Raw genomic sequence first — 14,229 nt, forward strand, 5'->3', positions numbered from 1 at the left:
TCTTGGCTGGCTGTTCTTGCTGATCTTCTGGGGGAGGGGACTGTTGCCGTGGTTCCCAAATGTCTTTGCGGGAGGCAGAATTGCCCTGCCCTTGCTGGCTAAGTAATCTGCTGGGGTTTGCTCTCGGGAGCTTTTGTTCCCTGCAAGCTTTTGGTACAGCTTTGGAGGACAAGAGTGCAAATGGCGGCCTCCCAATCTCCACCCGGAAGGAGCCGAGAACTCGGGGCCCCCCTCCTCAGTGCGCTCCCAGAGAAAAGCAGTCACTCCCGTCTCCCCGGTCTCTGGCCGCACTCCGTGCTCACCTGGCCTGTGACCGAGCGTTTCTATCTCTGGTACCCGACTCGGTGTGGAGTCTCCAAACCCAGCAGATCCCTGCAGTGCGCTCCTGTGCCGCTCCTCACGGGGGAGGAAGGGGAGTCTCCCCAGATCTGCCGCTTGTTGGGTCCCTGCTGGAGGAGCAGTGGCCCGACTGTGCTGCGGATCACAGTTTATGGCAACTCTGAGCTGAGAGCCCGTGCCTCGGCTCTGTCTCTGCAGCCAGCTTCCCTGCTCAGATACCTGGGAGCTCTGCCACACTCAGCCACTCCTGGTCTTTCTGTGACCCCTAGGGTCCTGAGACCACACTGTCCCGCGAGGGTCCACCCCCCCGTTTAGCCACTGAAGCTACCTCCCTCAGAGGAGCCGACCTCTAGAAGTTCCGATTTTGTGCTCTGCGGCTCTATCACTTGCCAGAAGCGGCCAATGGAGGCCCCCTCCCCCACTGTCTGTCCTCCTGAATATCGCCTGGGATTCACTTCTCCGCATGTCCTACCTTCCAGAAAGTGGTCGCTTTTCTGTTCAGAGAGTTGTTGCTATTCTTTTCTTCGATCTCCTGTTGAGTTTGTAGGTGTTCAGAATGGTTTGATCCCTATCCAGCTGAATTCCTGAGACCAGACGAAATCCAGGTCTCCTACTCCTCCGCCATCTTGCTCCTCCCCTCAAAATATATATATTCTTGATAACTTTATATTTACTACTGTTCATCAAAAAACATCAGAGAGAATTAGCCAATATTTTGTAAGATAAGGGAAATGAAATAATGAAAATTAGAAAAATATTTGCACCTCAGTTGGCAGCTTGTAGTGCTAGAGCTAAAAAATAGTTTGGGAATTATGCCATTATTAGAAATTGTGAAAGGGGGTAGTTAAATATTTGAGAAATGAAAAAAATTCATTTGGAATGAATTGGAGAACTAGGGTTTTTAACACATCTTTATTGAGATGTAACACACATACCATTAAATTTATATTTTAAAAATGTACAGTTGTTTTTAGCGAGGAAGAATTTTATTTAGTGAAGAAGAAATGATACTGACAATGAATGGTGGTCTAGAACATCTGATGTTGTGGAAAAATAAGGACGTGTGGGTCCTACAACAGTGTTTTTTTTCAGTATTGTTTTGGCTATTCTGGGTCCTTTGCACTTCCATATGAATTCCTACAAGGAGGTCACCTAGGATTTTGATAGGGATTATGTTGAATTGTAGTCTAATTTGGGGAGTGTTGCTATCTTAACAATATTAAGTCCTTCGATCCATGAACTTGGGAATTCTCTCCATTTATTTAGGTCTTCTTTAATTTCTTTAATTTGTTTCAACATTTTTTTGTAGCTTTTAAGAGTACATATTTTATGTCTCTTTAGTTACATTTAATCCAAGTATTTAATTTTTTTCAAAGCTATTATGAATGGAATTGTTTTCTTAATTTTATTTTGGGATTGTCCTTCGCTACTGTATAGAAATACAACTGATTTTTGTATATTATCTTATATCCAGCAACCTTGCTGAACTTGTGTATTAGTTCTAACAGTCTTTTAGTGGGTCCTTGGAATAGCTTATATACAAGATCATATCATTTGGAAATAGAGAGTTTCACTTCCTCCTTTCCAATCAAGATGTCTTTTATTTCATTTTCTTTCCTAATTATCTCGGTTAGAACCTCCAGGACTATGTTGAATAGAAGTGGCAAGAGCTGTCTTTTCCTAGCCTCAGGGGGAGGTGTTCAGTCTTTCACCATTGACTGTATGCAGGCTGTGGGTTTTTCACAGATGGGCTTTATCAGGTTGAGAAAGTTCTGTTCTATTTTAGTTTACTGAGTGTTTTTTATCATGAAGAGGTATTGGATTTTGTCAAATGCTTTTCCTGCATCTATTAAGATGATCATGTAGTTTTTGTCCTTTATTCTGTTGATATGGTATATTACATTAATTATTGTCAGATGTTTGGAGATTTCATTTTAATAAATAACATTGTAATAGAGATGTCAGTACTTTCTTGAACTTTATAAGAAAGAAATGTTTCAGTTATTAAAACTGACATATTAATTTGGCAAACTCTCACAGTGATTGAATACATACAAACATATTATTCTTGACACCTGTCAACATAATGTGATAAAGGGACATAATGCTGTCGATAATGGAATAGCCTTGCATGAAAGCCCACCTACGTTTCATGGAAAATATTGACAAGTCTTGATTTTGTCATTCCTCATATTGACTTACACTCTTCGGCTGTACATTTAATAAGGATGCTTGTGTTTTACATTTTGGATTGTTGGTAAAATAATTGAATAAAGCAATGCCATTGACTGACATCCCCTGTGCTATTCTTTTAGAGACTGCTATCCAAGTGTACATGAATCCATTAATCAATTCTTTAATGTTTGGCCATTCCCCTGATAAGAAATCTACCCAGTAATGTTATCATGAAGAGCACATAACTTCATCTTATTCAAAAATACATCTTAGGAAGCTTATTCAAAATAAAAATATATATGGTTAATTTCATTGTACTGTGTGCTCTGTGAGGACAGTTACTTTGTTACTGTGTTATCCCCAAACCCTTGAACAGATCCTGACACACAGAAGGATCTTAATAATCACGTTACATGAGTGAGTGATTTCAATCTCTTGTACTAACCTAGTAAGCAATCAAAAAAGGAAAAGAAATTAGGATACCATGATTAGTTCTTGGTGAATGATTGCCTTCAAATGCCTCCAAATTATGAGCTTGAGAATTTTTTTTCCACTGTTAGATCCAGGTATTATGTAGCCTGAAGTTCAAACACTTTCATAGACCTAAGAAAAAGAATATAAACTTAGTCATAGAATTTTTTTTTATTTTTTTTTTTTTTAGTCATAGGATCTTAGATGAGGCCTGGGCAAATGTGGGTCCCTGAGGCTTAAGATGTATTAGCTTTCCAGTAAATTGTCTTATCTAAAATGTCACAATGAATTGATGCTTGTATAATGAATGAATGAATGCATGCATGCCATTTTTTCCTCCTAAAAACTAAATCAAAACTTTTTCTTTGCCTCATTTCATTCTATCTTTGATTGCTAAACTAGATGAAATTAGAAAGGGTGTGCTGTTTATCGATATTAGGATAATTTAAGCTAAAGAGTATTATTTAATTTTATTTTAAAATTTACTTATCTGGAAAAATCATAGCAAGATATAAAATTCTGAAACTTAAAGTTTTAAGGAATGTGGTAGAATCAGCATGGTGTGAAGATTGGGCATGTCACGGGAAGAACACACAAATCAGGAGTAGGGGGCTTGACTTGAGCCATTATCTAGATGTATGACCCTGATTAGGTCCCTCATTTCTTTGTAGCTTCAGTTTTCTCACCTGCAAAATAAAGGCTCTGGATGAGATAAACTGAGGTTTCTTCTGCTCTGAATTTTGATGCCTGTTTCTAAATAGAATGGATTCAAAAATCCGTTTCTGTAAACATAAAATCAGATGTCAAAACAGATCCTAAAACAGAAATACAGGGGAAAATGCTAATTTTACATGATGTCTTCTATCTCATTTGAAATTTTTCTTTTATAAATTAAAAAACAAACAAACAAACAGAAAATGGACTTAAAGTCTCTCTAGCATTTGGATTCTCTCCTCTTTTGGAAACAATCTTACTGGTCTGACCCTTGAATTGTATAACCCAAATGGGACCATTTATAATCTCAGGAATTTAAGTCAGTTAAGTGGCATATCTTTATGGTAACAAGGGACAAAAGGAATGTTATAGGTTTGAAATATATGTAAGAACTTAGCTCCTGCCATATATCTGAACACAGTGACATCATCTTGCCTTTCCTGTTAGTCTAGAAAGCTGTTTCTTAATTTTGTTATTCAATATGATATTTTATTTTGCTTTTCTCACATCCTTTAGGGTGAACCAACATGTTAGAAGAAAAGAGCGCAAGAGTGGATTCTTTTAGAAAGAACAAAGGGGAGAGAAACCTGGTGCATTTAGGAGGGAGCATAAAATGAATGGCTCAAGTAGACTGGTAGCTGCAACCAAATCTAAATATAACAGGGTTACTATAACTACAAAGGTGGCATATTTGAATAAAACTGGATATGAAAATATTTTAAAAGCTGATTGTAATTGGAGAAAATCTGCCATTTCAAACTGCAGACAGGCCCCCCACCTCCTCTGATTCTATGGCTACTGAAAGGCCTCTGCTTTATTTTTTATTTTATTTTATTTTTTTATTATGTTCAGTTAGCCACTGTATAGTACATCATTAGTTTTTGATGTAGTGTTCAGTGATTCAGTAGTTGCATATAACACGCAGTGCTCATCACAACACGTGCCCTTCTTAATGCCCATCACCTGGCTGCCCCATCTCCCACCCCCTTCCCCTCCGAAACCCTCAGATTGTTTCCCAGAGGCCTCTGCTTTAAACAAAAATGATTGCCCTGTGACACTGTAAAGTACTTGGAGTTCCTTGCATAAGGGCTACTTTATACCCATTCCAACATCGTGACTCTGATTCCTCATTTGTTCAGAGTCAGGGTCTCAGGACCTTTTTTGTGTGATGAACAGCATGACCACCTGAAAAATCATTAACGCATAGTCATCCATTCTGAATGGATAGGACTCCCAGTCAATTCAGAGAACATTTATAGAGCAAATTCTAAATAGAAGGAGCTATGGGGGAAATGCAGGTAGATAAATTTGGGTTCTGCTACCTAAGGACTCCCTATAGATGGGGAATTATACTGAGTAATCTTTTTGGGTTCTTTCTAGATCTTGTTTCAGACTCCTAAAAGAAATAGTTTCTTTCTTTTTCTTTTTCTTTTTTTTTTACAGTTAAATATAGATGGTGCTGGTAGGTGCCTGAAATAAAACCACCACGATAGTGTCAGCATTACCAGATTAGACAGATGTTTGTGAAACTACTGCAGTATTCTCTCTCATCTCTGGTAAGTCTGAAGGACACACATGCAATCTGTTTTAAAAGGCATGTGAGTAACGAAACTGGAACACCCATGAAAGAAATGGATGACATTTACATAAAGAGTATTTGACCACAGAACTCCTTGTCTTTAGAATAATGACTAACATCTCTAAAACAAGAGTTTTCTGATACAATGTGGAAAGTGAACATTCCAAGATTATTTAAGAAGGTTTTTCTACTGTTAAAAAACAAAATTCAACTGAGTAAATTTTATAAGTCTTACTGGCTTTATTCAGCAATTCATGAATTGGGTAGCATCCCATCTAGCAAATAGAAAGGAGCTGCGAAGAGCTGCACAAAATGAAAGACTTACAGACACAAGAGGGCAGAAAGGAATTATAAAAACAAAACACAGATGGTTTCAGGCAAGGTCATCTTCTTTTGGGGGATGGCAGGGGTCTATCAGGCAGATTACTTTACTAGTGCTGATCAGCTAATTCCAGATTGACTGGTATAAATTTCCACTCCTGGGAGAGGTTGAATATAATTAAGTTAGGTAGTAAGTCTTGGCTTGGTGATAGGGGCTTAGCCCAAGTGACTCCATTTGGGGCCTTTTGTATTTTTTTTTTTTTAACACTATCCAGACCACAAAGAGGGCTTATTGAAGAGGGGCTGGACCTCCAAAGACTGCAACATCTGAGTTTTACTTCTGGTTCCCTCAGGACCACTAGTTACATATCTGCAAATAAATTAGCTAATGAGTATACTCTTCACCTTTTGTTTCATTCTTCTGTTACTTACTTTCCAATTATATACAGTTTTTGTTGTTTTTTTTTAATGTTCACAGGAGTTATCTGGGGGATAGAGTGATTGGCTAGTTTTTGGTTTCCTTCCTTATGCTTATGTTAAAAAAAAAAGAAATCCATCAACAATGAATTTTAAAATGACACCAAACCCTGTTGGATTTTTCTATTACACAGGAACAGGTTAAATGCTCTGAGATATAACAGAATACAAAGAAATAAAAACTTTAAAATTTTAAGGATTTTGAAAACATGTACCTGGCAAAAAAATTATTTCCTCGGCATGCTAATCAACAGCCTCCAGAATATTTCACACTTTGGGAAACTCTGATTTTATGCCCCTGGGCCATAAAAAACCAGACTGTGGCTGGGATCCTAAGAAGCAACAAAGAGAAATTTAGCCCTGAGTGAGTAGGGCACCGTAAGGAAGGCCTGAATTGCAGATAGGAGGTTCTGAGGATGAGGGGACATTGGCTTGGAACCAGGATTGTCCCACCTCCTCCAAGAGCCCTTGTAGCTAGGCAAGGCACAGTCCCAGGAGACCAGGTACAAATCACGGGAGCATGGATATCCAGAGTAGAGGGAACTCAGTGTGTGAGGGTGAGCATCTGGTGGAGCAGATGAAGTTCATATTTGTAGGCATTTTATCTAATCTATTAATAAAGTGTCTGTCTATAAAGACTAGATGTTTTTTTAAAAAACTGTATAAATAGGGAAGAAAAACTAGGAACTGTATTGAGAACATGAAGAACTGATCAGCTTTAATGGTCGCAGGTGGCAATGGGTTTCAAAGTTTGTTAGAATTATACACATTCATAATAAAGTAGAAAGAGGGAGTACTTGTGTATCCCAAGATGATAGAATATCCTAATATTTGAAAGAGGAGTGTTAATTCAGTTAATGAATCCAGTAAGGTAGCTGGTTCTAAGAAAAACCATGATAAAATTCATAGCTCTATTTTATATAACCAGTAACTTGTTAGAAAACAAAATGGACATTGAGATCTCACCACAATAATTTTTTAAACCATATAATAGGCAATGTTAAGGATAACCTTAGCAAGAAATGTGTGAGGTCCACAGGAAGAAATGGATAAAACTTATAGAATATTTGGCTAAATAGGTATATAAAATATCACATTTTTCTTCTTTTATTTATTTCTTAATTTTTAAAAAAGATTTTATTTATTTATTTGAGAGAGAGAGAGAGAGAGAAATAGCATGAGAGGGGAGAGGGTCAGAGGGAGAAGCAGGCTTCCCACTGAGCCGGGAGCCCGATGTGGGACTCGATCCCACGACTCCAGGATCATAACCTGAGCCAAAAGCAATCGTTTAACCTGCTGAGCCACCCAGGCGCCCACATATTTCTTCTTTCTTTCTTTCTTTTTTTTTTTTTTAAAGATTTTATTTATTTATTTGACAGAGAGAGCACAAGTAGGCAGAGCAGTATACAGAGGGAGAGGGAGAAGCAGGCTCCCCACTGAGCAGAGAGCCCGATGCGGGGCTTGATCCCAGGACCCTGGGATCATGACCTGAGCTGGAGGCAGACGCTTAACCGACTGAGCCACTCAGGCGCCCCTATTTTTCTTCTTTTAAACTCAAAAGTAAAACATGCTTATAGGGAACATTCCTAACAATCAACATTTTGGAAAATAAAATCAGTCTCCTTATTTTTCCCCAGTTTTCACTCCGCAGAGGTGCCAGAGTTAGCAGTTTGCTGCATATCTTCCCAAATATTTGGAGCATTTGGTTCATCTACATCACAAACTTAAATTTGCAATGGGTTCATTTGCATATGCTCTGATTACTAATATATTTGGTTTTAATATATGTCAGACTTCTATTTGACTGGTCTATTTCTCTTTTTCTCTTTTTTTCTGGACTTCTTTTGGAGTAATCAATTTTTATCATTCCATTTTCCCCTTTATCAACTGTTATTTTTCTATCCTTTCACTATTTCTTTAGAAGTTATGAGATTTCATAATGCAGTCCTGATTTATTATAGTCTAATATGGATTATTTTCTACCACTTTCCTAATATTAAAACCTTTAGATCATCTTAACTCAATTATCCCTCTATTAACCTTATTTTAAAGCCCTGAAAGACATTGTTTTGTATTCTCAGTAGTTTTATTTATCCTTTCCATTGTTCTCCCTTACTTCTTGCATTTTTGTGTTTCATTCTGGGATAATTTTTTTTTTTTTTTTTGGTCTGGAAAACTTCCATTAGTACACGTTTTCTGGTAAAAATTACATTTCGTTTGTTTGAAAACTTCCTTATTTTGCCTTAATTTTTGAAGGATAATTTTACTAAATATAGAATTTTAGTTTTAAACTTATTTCCTTTTCTTTCTCTTGTTTTTGTTAAAATATCATTGACACACAATGTTACATTAGTGTCAGGTGTGCAAGTCTATATGTTATGCTGTGCTCATAAGGGTAGCTCCCATCTGTCATCATACAATGCTGTTACAGTACCATTGCTATATTCCCTGTGTTGTGCCCTTCATTAAAGTTATTTCCTTTCGGGACGCCTGGGTGGCTCAGTCGTTAAGCGTCTGCCTTCGGCTCAGGTCATGATCCCAGGGTCCTGGGATCGAGTCCCGCATCGGGCTCCCTGCTCCTTGGGAGCCTGCTTCTCCCTCTGCCTCTGTCTCTCTCTCTGTCTCTCATGAATAAATAAATAAAATCTTTAAAAAAAAAAAAAGTTATTTCCTTTCATCACTTTCAAGATGTCATCTTGTTATCTTCTGACTTAAGTTCTGATTTTGTTTTTGAAGGTAATATGCTTTTTTTTTTTCTTAGCTGATTTGTAAAAAAATCAGTTGCCCATGATCTCGCCTTTTTTTTTTTTTTCTTTCTCATATTTTTTCTTCTCTCCTTCTGGAAATCCAATTATATTTACATTTGGTTTTTTATTATGTGTGTATTATACTCTTGTAAATTTTTAATCCTTTTTTTTTCTTAGTGCTTCCCTCTAGATATTGCCTAGCAAGCTCTCTTCCACCTCAGTAATCCTCTTTTTTTTTTTAAGATTTTATTTATTTATATGACAGAGAGAGACAGCGAGAACAGGAACACAAGCAGGGGGAGTGGGAGAGGGAGAAGCAGGCTTCCCGCAGAGCAGGGAGCCCGATGTGGGGCTCGATCCCCGGACCCTGGGATCATGACCTGAGCCGAAGGCAGACACTTAACGACCGAGCCACCCAGGCGCCCCAGTAATCCCCTTTATTGCTATCTCTAATTGGCTGGTAAACCTGAGTTTGCAAGTATTGGGCTTTTCAGTCCTAGAATTTCCTGAGCCACTCAGGCGCCCCCATTTTTCTTCTTTTAAACTCAAAAGTAAAACATGCTTATAGGGAACATCCCTAACAATGATTCTTTTTATTATCATTCTGTGATGAAATTCTCCATGTTTTTCATCTGTTTTGTCTAATGTATTAGTCACTGCTATTTTAAAATCTTTGGTAACTCCAGTATAAGAGCCACCTGTGGTCCTACATCTGTTACCTCATTTTTTCCCTTAATTTTAAGTCATATTGTACTGTCTCTTGGCATGTGTAATAATTTTTATTGAATGCCAAACATCGTTTATTACTATATAGCCCCCAGATGATTTTAGCTCCTTCCAGAAAGTATTCACCATTTTCCTTTCTAGGGAAAAAGAATTGGGTCTGATTATCTCACTTCATTTAGGCACTGAGCTCTGTAGTTTTAGTAAGTCCCTACCTACCTATATTCTCCTCTGCTCTTAAGCTATAATTAGCCCTTCAGGGCCTGACCTGTTCTCTGGGCCTTTCTTTCCAGAAGGCCCTGAACTCTAATCCTTGACCTTTAGCTAAAACTCTGTTCTGTTTTCCAGAGGCTTTCTTTCTGCTTAGCTTCTTAGCCTCTTGCACTGTGTAGTTTCAGAATTTGATAATTAGTTAAAGGAATAAACCAGCTGCATGTCAGGCTTACTTCTCTGTACCCACTCCCCTCCCAACACACACTCTGTCTTGTCTTATGATGTCTCTAATTTTGACTCGCTGGCCCCATGAAACCACCAAAATCTTTACTTGTTTCTCTATCGGCCCTCAGCAGCCCTCTGTGTGTGCAAAGCCTAGGTTCTCAGCCTCTTGCCCTAGCTCCAAATGGACATATACCCTCAGAGAAAAAGCAGTTGCAGATGCTCAATTCACCTCTCCATTGTTGCTTGCTCTCCAAAATCTTAGTCCCTCTAATTCTGGTTGCTTTAGCAGTCCTTTAATGACTTTAAACATATTTGTTGTTTGCTTATTTTGTGCTAATTCGTTCTTAGTGGGAATGTTGCTATGTTATAAGCCATTCCATCATACCCATCAATATCTTGTTCAGACTTATCATATGGTCACATTCTACATAGTAAAAGGTAATTTAAAAAGTTTTGAGTAATAATATGCCTAACTAAAAATCAAGATGCCATTCTTAGGAAAGATAGGAAGAATGGGTATCAGGGTCAACAACTTGTGCTGTATTCCAAAGTGGATAGTGGAAGTCAGTTATAGTTCTGGGGTGGGTTGTGGGGAGTGGTCTTCCCACATGAGGGTCAGTGGGTTTCCGGAACACACCCATGCCAGAATTTGACCGTTTTTATGGCCCTCTTACTAAAGTACTTACTAAAGTACTATCACCATTTAGACATTAGGCATCTCTTTGTAAGTTTAGCAGCAGGTCCTGTATGTGGAATAAAAAAATGAATCCTCTATTTATAAAGATCTTGCAAATGATATCTAAGTTTCCAAAACAGAGATGAAGCATAACTGTGATGAACACTGGAAAAATCATGTCTGAAAACTGTTTCCTAATTATGTCAGATATGCAGTTAGACAATGTAGTCCTGAAATGTGGTGAAAAGAAAACTCAGAGAATTCTAAAAGATCATCTTTCACACTGATTGGTCTGCAATTTGAATGAACATTGAAAAAATGTTCATTCTTTTTCAAGGTAGAGCAGAATATAGATTTTGGCTAATGTGAGAGAACTTCCCTATTAAGTTAATCACTGCAAACATTGGGCTCTAACACAGAGATGACATCTAAATTTTGAGGGTAAGAGCTCTCTTGGCACCCATTTCAATTTTATGGGAATAATCAGCCAGTTAAGAGCAAAAAGCAGTAACTAGAGGGGGCCTGGGATTTTCCTGCAAATTCTGAAAAAGGCACTTAATATTTCTAACTCTGATTTTTTCCTTTTCCAATTTGTTGCAGAAAATAAAATATGGCCTCTGAGGATATATTGGTTATACCAATGAAATAATAACTGGAAGGTTGCTTAGTTCATTGGATGGGCCCTGGGCCAATTTCCCTAAACCCTGTTCTCGCCTAATTACTAGTCACTTAAAATTCAGCACTTCATTAATTTTTTCTTGGCATCATTTGGACTGTTTGATTCTCTGCCTTACTTCTAAATATTTCAGACACTAATCCATTTACTTCTAATCTTGTAAAATCAGATATGTGTGTGGAACCTATCCCTAGAAAAAGGCATCTCTGCACAAAACCCATAGACTTTTGCTTGCAGTTTCAGGAGATTTATAGACTCCTTGGAGCCCATGCAAAGACTAATTTTTATCTTCCAAATTAAAGGAAATATAACATATTTAGATTTTTTTCTAATATGTATTTATCAGATTTTGAACATTTTCTGAACAAATAGGTTCTTTGGTATCCCCCTTCTGAACATTCAGTGTCTCAAGTTCATAATATCATACTGAATTATAAAACATAAGGATCTGTACACAACAATGGCAGCCAGTGTAATGGGTAATAGAGCAGAACTAGTACCAAAGACTTCCGTGTTGGGACAGATGTTATTATCCATTCGTTTTTCGCTCTGTTTTTTTAACCTTAATCAGAATTTTTTGTTTTTTGATGGCCCCAAAGGTTACACCCCCCCCCCCCCACACCAATGACTTACATGGTATTTGGCAACCAGTTGCTGGTATTAGCAGGGACATTCTGGTCTGTTTTAGTCCCTCACATATGTACTTTCCTACGAGGGAAACCTTATACATGCTTTTCTCTCTGCCGTTCTTTCTCTTTTTTGCATAGTTAAATTCTCCTTATTCCCAGCTGGTTGGTGAGTGGCTTCCCTCACGTGGTTATTAGGGAGCCAGGCTTTTTCCATCTTATAGCTCTACTGTCCTCTAGGACCTCAGAGTCCTCTGCTTCCATGAGGGAGAATAGAGGATAGAGAAAGCACCCATTTAAAATCACCTTGACCCAGGGGTGCCCAGGTGGCTCAGTTGGTTAAGCATCTGCCTTTGGTTCAAGTCATGATCCCAGGGTCCTGGAATCGAACCCCACATCGGGTTCCCTGCTCAATGGGGAATCTGCCTCTCCCTCTCCCTCTAACCCTTTACCTGCTTGTGATCTCTCCCTCAAATAAATAAATAAAATTTTTAAAAAAAAAAAATCACCTTGACCTAGAAGTGACATGTATCACTTGCAAATGTACTCTGATGATAAGAACTGCTCCCATGGCCGCACCTAAGGTGCAAGGGGGTTTGGGGACATATAACTTCTTTGTAGGAGCACCTCAACACTAGAAGAGGGAGCATGAAGTTTTGGTGGCATCTACTTATCTCTGCCACACTATTGTGTACCACTGGCATCAAACATAATGAAAACCAATAGTAGGCACTCAATAAATATTTGTAGAATGAATGTATTTGTTTGTGATGAGTAGTAACATAACAATTTCACATCTGGTGTACAGGGTTTGGAGAAGCAGCAGCTCCGTTATGGTGTAGATGCCCAATTTACATTCTCAAAGTAATAATCCAGAAAAGACTGCACTTTCTCGGGCTTACTATGTTAGAGTGCACCCAGATTAGGGTAGCTTCACTCTTAGATCTTCGGTTCAGTCTGTTGGTTTGTATCACTCCACAAATGCATCAATAGAAATAGAAGAAGCAACTGTAGTGAATTATGCCGAGAACCCAACCAGAATTGGTTTTATCTTGGCCATTTCAAACTGCACTAAGAGGTTAATTGCCCAAAAGAGCCAAAAGAGAGTATAATGGGCGCCTGGGTGGCTCAGTCCTTGGGCGTCTGCCTTTGGCTCAGGTCATGATCCCAGGGTCCTGGGATCGAGTCCACATCGGGCTCCCCGCTCAGTGGGAAGCCTGCTTCCCCCTCTCCCAAAAAAAAAAACAAACAAAAAAAACAGATAAATAGCCAATCAAAAGTGGGTTCAACTGATCATTAGGTGAAGATCTTTGAGCAAACCTGTTCCCAATGAGTGAATTTATACATGTATAATATGTTCACTTTATATATATATACACACACTTTATATGTATTAATTTTTATAACGGCCATATGAAGTATTATTATACATATGAAATTTGGCATATATAGAATACCTCAGGAAACTGTAATTACATTGTTTGCCTGTTTGAAAGAACCCTTTTGGGGTGCCTGGGTGGCTCAGTTGGTTAAGCGTCCAACTCTTGATTTTGGCTCGGGTCATGATCTCAGGGTCACGATCTCAAAGTTGTGAGATGGAGCCCTGCATTGGGCTCTGCACTCAGTGGGGAGTCTGATTGAGATTCTCTCTCTCCCTCTGCCCCCCAAAATAAATAAATAAATCTTAAAAGATTAAAATAACCCTTTTGCCATTTCATATTATAATTAAGACTCGATTATCAAATGTAAGAGATTGATTATGTAATAAATGAAATTATGTTTCCACCAAGTCTCTAAATTTTAACCTATATTTCAAAGTATGTACTTTAATAGGGACTTTACAAGATTAACAGGGACATTCAAATGACCATGAAGAAAGAGCAAATACTTACCGTTTACAAAAAGTACTTTTTACAAAAGATATTATTAGCTTTATTAACATATTTTCTTGATTTTAAGATGCACATTTTCATGTATTTTGACATTTCTGAAATGGGAATATGGCTTATATTCAACAGGCATGTTTAAGTAGTGTCTCTTTGTTTTCCTTCCCTCTGCTTTCTTCCTCCTCCCTCCCCCATATCCAACAAACAAGCCAAAAGCTCTTATTAAATTGTTGTCTTACTATCAAGGGAATAGGGTGATATTTTCTAGTTCCTCATTCCTGTCCCCTGGAGATACCCCTTCTGCTTATTAGCTGTGTGAAGAGAAGTCATCTACTTAAAATTTCCTATTGCGGGTTAAACATCCTTCCTTAGAGGATTCTA

At 38.2% G+C, this 14,229-nt stretch overlaps 2 long non-coding RNA genes across 2 annotated transcripts in view; one reads left to right on the forward strand and one right to left on the reverse strand.

Moving 5' to 3' along the window:
* LOC145717028 (uncharacterized) overlaps positions 1-14,229 on the reverse strand; it is a 560,651-nt gene that overhangs the window by 341,751 nt on the left and 204,671 nt on the right. The gene's annotated exons all lie outside the window — the stretch shown is intronic.
* The window catches only part of LOC145717027 (uncharacterized), a 245,233-nt gene that overhangs the window by 12,570 nt on the left and 218,434 nt on the right, over positions 1-14,229 (forward strand). The window contains exon 3 of the long non-coding RNA XR_014140002.1: positions 5,143-5,255. This is a non-coding gene — a long non-coding RNA (uncharacterized LOC145717027). The remainder of the gene's footprint in view (positions 1-5,142; positions 5,256-14,229) is intronic.

This window comes from Leptonychotes weddellii, chromosome 14 (assembly GCF_054177405.1).
Source record: "Leptonychotes weddellii isolate Sample4059 chromosome 14, ASM5417740v2, whole genome shotgun sequence".
Classification (NCBI taxonomy): domain Eukaryota; kingdom Metazoa; phylum Chordata; class Mammalia; order Carnivora; family Phocidae; genus Leptonychotes; species Leptonychotes weddellii.